A 7143-nucleotide genomic window follows, 5' to 3' on the forward strand; every position below is an offset into this window, starting at 1 on the left:
CCCCAATCAGGCAAAAACCTAGGAACCATACTTAATGGCTCTTTTCACACCCCACATCAAATCTGTCAAGTCTTGCCTGTTCTATCTCCAGAATGTATGCCCTGAATTGGATGGCCCCTCACCACCTCTACTACCACTACTCTAGTTCAGTCTACCACGATATCCCTCCCCCGTTGCTGCCACAGTCTCCTCAGTGGGCTTCCTGGTTTTGCTCTGATCCCCTGCAGGCCATTCTCTCAGTAGGACAAAACTAGGGGCACCCGGGTGGCTGAGTCGGTTAAGCATCCGGTTAAGCATCCGACTTCAGCTCAAGCCATGATCTCACGGTTCTTGAGTTCAAGCCTTGTCGTTCTTGAGTTCATAGCCTGCTTCAGATTCTGTCTCCCTTTCTCTCCTCCCCTCCCCTACTCACACTTGGTCTCTCTCTCTCTCTCTTTCTCAAAAATAAACATTAAAACCATTTTTTAAAAAAAGGACAAATTTAAAAAATGTATATCAGCATATGTTATTCATTTGCTTAAATACCCTCTCATTGCACTTAGAATAAACTCCAAATTCTAACGTGATCTACCTCCTTTCAACTCTTTTACTTCAGTTCTTGCCACTTTTCCCGTTGTTAGTGCACACATGTCGTTATGTAGCACACACATGTACCTGCTTCAGGGCTCTGTTCTCATTGTTCAGGGCTTCACCTGGCTGCCTTCACATCATTCCAGTCTCAGCCAGGTAGTCACATCCCTGTTACAATCCTGAGCAACAACACCCGGACCCTCTCTATTGCTGCAGAATTACTCCACTCCATGAAAATTACTGGAAACTTACACTTGTATTAGTTGCCTGCTACCTCCTCCCCACTCTATTTTTTCCTCCCCTAATGTGAATTCTAAGCTCCGTCACAGTAGGAACTTCATTTTTGTTTGCCGCAGAGTAGACACTCAATAAATATGTACTGGATGAATATCCTAAATTGCAATTTTGCTTAAGTGTCAAATGCTTTAAATTACAGAAGAGGTCAGCACACCATGATGTAGGGTGGCTGACTGCCCAGTTTGGAGGGGACTGAGGGGTTTCCTGGGAGCCAGGATTTTCAGGGCTCAAACAAAGAAAGTTCTGAACAAACTGAAATGAGTTGGTTACACTGGCATGTTACCCTTAGATATATCACTAACAAAACCCAATTTGGAAAAAATACTGAGTACTGCTTAAGGGCTCCTAACTGGATAAAATTTTTTCTAATCAAATATTTATGGAATGAGATTTGAGCAGAGTAGGGGAAAAGGAGGAAGAGGGATTAAACGATGTATAAGCCACATTACTTGAGAAAACTGCAAAGATTCACGCAATTTCAAAGGAGTGAGCTGAAGTTGGTTGGAGGTGATAGAGTAAATCAAGTAGTAACAGTCCTCAAATTTCCACACAGAAATTGTGTTTTGGCTGTTACAAAAAAAACGAAACAAAACAAAACAAAACACAAAACCCTCAAAAAACCATTCTCTAGAGGCTACAAGCCTGGGAAAATGAGAAGAACTGCCTTGAGTGATGATATTTTGCAAATATGAACGGTCAGTTTTTTCCTCCCTTCTACTCATCCCAAACAAATACTTTTACTTGTTTCATTTCCTTGGCATCAAGAAGAGACAGAGCTGAAAGCCCCTAGTCTCTTATTTCAGGATTCCAAAAACCTAAACCCTTTAAAGAGATAGTGCTAGGTACTTCCGACAAAATACATGTGGGCTAGAAAGTGCTTATTCATTCAACATACATTTATTGAACACTTATCAAGTACCAAACCCTACTCTGGGTGCTGTGTATATAACAGTGAACAGCCCAAATCCCATCTTGTGGAGCTATTTATTTATTTATTTTTTAATGTTTTATTTATTTCTGAGAGAGAGACAGCGTGAGCAAGGGAGGGTCAGAGAGAGAGGGAGATACAGAATCTGAAACAGTCTCCAGGCTCTGAGGTAGCTGTCAGCACAGACCCCGACGCGGGGCTCGAACCCACGAACCGTGAGATCATGACCTGAGCCAAAGTCAGACGCTCAACCGACTGAGCCACCCAGGCGCCCCCTTGTGGAGCTTTTTAATGGGGTGTGGAGGGACAAATAAATATATCAGATGGTGACAGTAGCATAAAAACAGATAAGTCAAGATAACAGAGTTACAGGGCAGTCCTTGGGTGATGGGATAGGAGATGGGTACCAGTACAGAGGATGGCCTGGAGAGGCCTCTTTGATAAGGCTACATTATGAACAGAGATGTAAACAAAAAGGAAAGGAACCATGAAGATATTCCAGGGAGAGAGTGTTCCAGGCAGAGGGAAAAGCAAGTGCAGACTCTAAGGCTGAAACTAAAAAGTTCTAGGCAAATTGATACAAAGTATGTGACCATTTTAACCCACGATGATACCAAGAGAATCTAATTTGAAATGAAGCCCTTTTCTTTCATTAAGGATGAGCAATGAAGACAGCGTTGGTGGCAGAGTGAGCAAAGATGAGAGTGACAGATGATGGTATCACAGGAGCATGCAGCATGCTCAGGGGACAGAGAGGTGGCCGGAGTAGTGGCAGCAAAGTAAAAGTAGGTGAGGTCTGAGTAGCAGCAGGGAACAGGGGCCAGATCATGGGCCATTGTAAAAAATCTGGATTTTACTCCAAGTGAGGTGGGAACATTTGGAGTTGGGTTTTAAGCACAGGAGTGATCTGATCTGACAGATTTTACAAGACTTACCCTGGATGATTAGGAGAGGAAGCACATGACACAGCAGGGAGACTGGTTAGGAAGCTATTGCAATAATCCCGGCAAGAGGTGATGGCAGCCTGGGCTGGGGTAATGCTGAAGGAAATGGTAAGTGTTCAGGTCCTGGACACATTCTGAAGGTTGAACCAATAAGATTCATTTGATGAAGTGGATGTAGGGTGTGAAAAAGGAGAGCAGTGGAGTGATTCCGTGGTTACTCAACTGAGTAACTGGAAGAACGGAGCTGTCGTTGAAGGAGGTGGGAAGACAGTGAAGAACCAGTCTGGGAGGGAAAAATCAGGAGTTGGCTTTGGGAAGTGAGATGTATATCCAGTCGACAGTGCTGAAGAGGCAGTTGGATATATTATCTTGAGCTTCAGGAGAGAGGTCTGAGCTGGAGGTGTGATTTTGAAACCATCAGCATCTGTATGGTATTGAAAACCATGAAGCAGGATTCGATCACTTTGGGAATAAGGATAGATTAGAGAACTCTGTGTTGGGGGTGGGGGGTGGGGCGAGGGGCTGGGCNGAAACAGGAAGAGCCACTAGTGAGGATGAACGGGATTAGATGAGGAAAGGCATGTAAAAAACTGTTCGCAAAGAAGAAACAGTATGGTGTATTTCAGGAAAATAGAGTACTGCACAGAAGTTAGTGCAGGATGAGGTTAGAAATCAAGAGGAGTGTCAGTGTCAATGTGTATCAGCCTGTGGAGACTAGACATTAGTCTCTGGGTGCTGTGGACTCGCAGAAGGTTTCAAGTAGCCAAGTGACATTTTCCAATTTTTACTCTAACAGCACCATAGAGGATGAGTTTTTGATATGTGGGAGATGTATTAGGGGAGACTATTTAAGAACCTAAGGCAAGAGACAATGAGAGAGGAAAAGGTTTTTAAACTTAAGAGGTGAAAAACAGGTGGGTCTCAGATGAGAGGGGTGAGGAAGAGTCTAGGATGATCAGTAATCTCTGCCTTTAGAAGACTTAGCAGGTGGCAGTGTCACTACCTGAAATCAAAAATATACAAGTAATAGGTTTGGGGGTAGGGGAGAGAATACATTCAGTGTTTTTGAGGTATTTAGATATGTTTACCCCAGGCAAATGCACAAATTTGAAGTTTAGGGATAAAAATGTAGCCATCAACATAAAGATGATAGGTAAGGCCATGGGCATCAACCATGGAAAAAGTCAAGTGTTCACTTCAAGTTCATAGAACATGCATTCTATTTTGAGTGTCCATGAGAAAAGCATAGGCCCATTTAAAATATAAAAATAAATACAGAAATCTCAAAATATTAAGTAACTGAATTTAAAAACAATTATAGAGCAGTGAAACTATTCTGTATGAGACTATAATGGTGGATACATGTCATTATACACTTGTCCAAGCCCACAGAATGTACAACACCAAGGGTGAACGTTAATGTAAATCATGGACTCTGGATTACAATGATGTGTCAATGTCAGTTTATCAACTGTAACAAATGTATCACTCTGGTAAGGGATGTCCCTGGTGGGGAGGTGGCACACGTATGAGTGCAAGGTGTATATGGGACATTTCTGTACCTTCAACTCAATTTTGCTGTAAACATAAAACTTATTTTTAAAAAAAGTCTATTGGGCCTCCTTGGTGGCTCAGTCAGTTGGGTGTTCAACTCTGGCTCAGGTCATGATCTCACAGTTTGTGAGTTCAAGCCGCGCGTTGGGCTCTGTGCTGATAGCTCAGAGCGTAGAGCCTGCTTTGGATTCTGTATCTCCCTCTCTCTCTGCCCCTCCCCTGCTCCTGCTCTGTCTCTGTTTCTCTCAAAAATAAATAAACACTTTTAAAAAGTCTATTTTAAAAGTTGTGGGCAAGTAGAGTTTATTCTATCAATGTAAGATCAGTTTAACATCAGAAATATTTAACAATATTTTTTTAACAAATTCCTCCCTCAAACAGGAAGAAAAAATACATCACACTATTATCTCAGTATACAAATAAATAGCATCTGATGAAGTTCAAGCCAATTTGTGATTTTATTTATTTTCTTAAGTAGTCTCTGATCCAACATGGGGCTTGAACTCATGACCCAGAGATCAAGAGTCACATGCTCTCCTGACTGACCCAGCCAGGTGCTCCCCATTTTGTGATGTTAAAAGGACTCAGAAAACTGGAATAGTAGAAAATATCCTTAACTTGATAAAGACTCTGCCAGAAGCCCACAGTAAACATAATTGTTGACAGAGAAACTTTCATCTCAAAAGACGGCAAGGATGTCCACTCTCATCACAATTGTGCAAACAGTAAAAGCATTAGTGCTAGAAAAAACAAAACCATAATTATGTGCAGCTAAGAATAACTCTTATACAGATAACACAATAGAATTAAGATAAACTATTGAAACTAACAAAAGTTCAGTAAGATTCCCAGATACATAATTGACCTACAAACATTGATTCTTCTCTCTCAGCAACAACCTAAAAGAAGTTGTAGAAATAAAACATATTGAAAAATGACTTAAGTGACAATGTATGAAGTTCAAGGAGGCAAAACTATGGTGATAGAGGTCAGAATAGTTGTCCTCCTTGATGATAAGGGTAATTGCCTGGGAGGGAAGATCCAAAAGGTATAAGTAAATGGCATGAGCAGATCCAAAAGGTATATGTAAACGGCATGAGCACGTGTCTCAGATCCCTCAACACTGTCTGATGTTGCTTGTTTCCTCTCTCTCAATCCATGTTTGTGGCATGTTAAGGATATTCATTATGGCAAGCTGACTAAAGAAGAGAAACTGTTGCCTGGTTTATGGATGGCTCTACATGACATGATGGTGCCACATGAAAGTAAATAGCTGTGCCCCAGCCCCACTCAGAGGTAGTGCTGAATAACAGTAGTGAAGGAGAGTCCTCTCTGTGTTGCAGAATTTTGAACTATACTGTCTTTGTCCACCTTGTGTAGAATAAGAGATGGCCAGAAGTATGGATATACTCTGATTCATAGGCTGTTACTGATAGGTTGGCTAAATGATCAGGGACGTGGTGGGGATAGGATTGGAAGATTGCTGGTAAGGAAGTCCAGAGAAGAGACATGTGGATGAACCTCCCAGAATGGACACATTTATGTCTCGTGTGAATGCTTACCAAAGGACATCCACTGTACAGGAGGCTCTTGATAACAAGGCTGACAAAATCACGTGGTGAGTGGATGCCAGTCTTTTTGCCCCATCATCTCATTGTTTACTCAATAGGCCATGACCATAGTAGCCATGGTGACAGGGGTGGAGGCTATGCACAGGCTCAACAGTGTGCACTTCCTCTACCTGCCAACAGAGACTAACACTAGCCCCAAATCTGACACAATTGCCCGGGAATCAAGGCAGCCAAATAAGGGTAGTTTGATTGTATTGGAAGGAGCAGATGTTCATCCTTATCATCATTCCTTGCTGGAACAGATACATATTCGGGACATGGATTTGCCTTCCCTGTCTGCTTCGGCTTGCATCACCATCTGTGTACTCACAGAACTGCAATCCCTAAAGCAGTTTGATCAAAGAACTCACTTCATAGCAAAGGAAGTGCAGCCACATACCCTATGATCCAGAAGTAGCTGGGATAACTAAAACTGGAATAGCTTAATGAAAACATGGTTACAGAATCACTCGGGATACAACATCCCCAAAAGATGGGGTTCCGTGTTACAGGATGCAGTCTTTACATTGAATCAGAAACCATTATGATGCTATATCCCCAAGTGATAATACATAGGCCTGGGATTCAAAGAATAAAAGTAGGTGGTGCCTAGGTGGCTCAGTTGGTTAAGCATCCGTCTGACTTGAGCTCAAGTCATGATCCTGCGGTCTGAGTTTGAGCACCATGTCGAGTCTTGTGCTGACAGCTTAAAGTCTGGAGCCTGCTTCAGATTCTGTGTCTCCCTCTCTCTCTACCCCGCCCTTGCGCCCCTCCCCTGCTCCTGCTCTGCCTCTCTCTCTGTCAAAAAGTAAACATGAAAAAAGGGTGAAAGTAGGAGTGACTTCTCTCACTTACATATACAAACCCCACTTGCAAAATTTTGGCTTCCCACACTGGCAATCTTGAGCTCTGCTTCTCAGGAGGTCTTAGTGACCAAGGCGTGCAGGGGAGGGTACTTCAACCAGTAGCACCGCAATGATTCCATTGAATTGGGACATGAGGTGGTCACCTGGCCATTTGGGGTTCCTATGCCACTGAGGCAAAAGGCCAAAAAAGAGTTGACTACCGATGAGAAAGATCGATCCTGACTGCCAAGGAGAAATTGAGTTTCTGCTACGCAATCAGAGAAATGAGGGCTATGCCTGGCACCAGGGGGGTTTCTGAGGCTTCTCTTTGCATATTCCTATGTGTGATAGTTAAGATTAATGTAAATTTATAGCCAAAAAAAAAAGTCTGTACA

The sequence above is a fragment of the Crocuta crocuta genome, unplaced genomic scaffold (genome assembly GCF_008692635.1).
Source record: "Crocuta crocuta isolate KB4526 unplaced genomic scaffold, BGI_CrCroc_1.0 scaffold177, whole genome shotgun sequence".
NCBI lineage: Eukaryota > Metazoa > Chordata > Mammalia > Carnivora > Hyaenidae > Crocuta > Crocuta crocuta.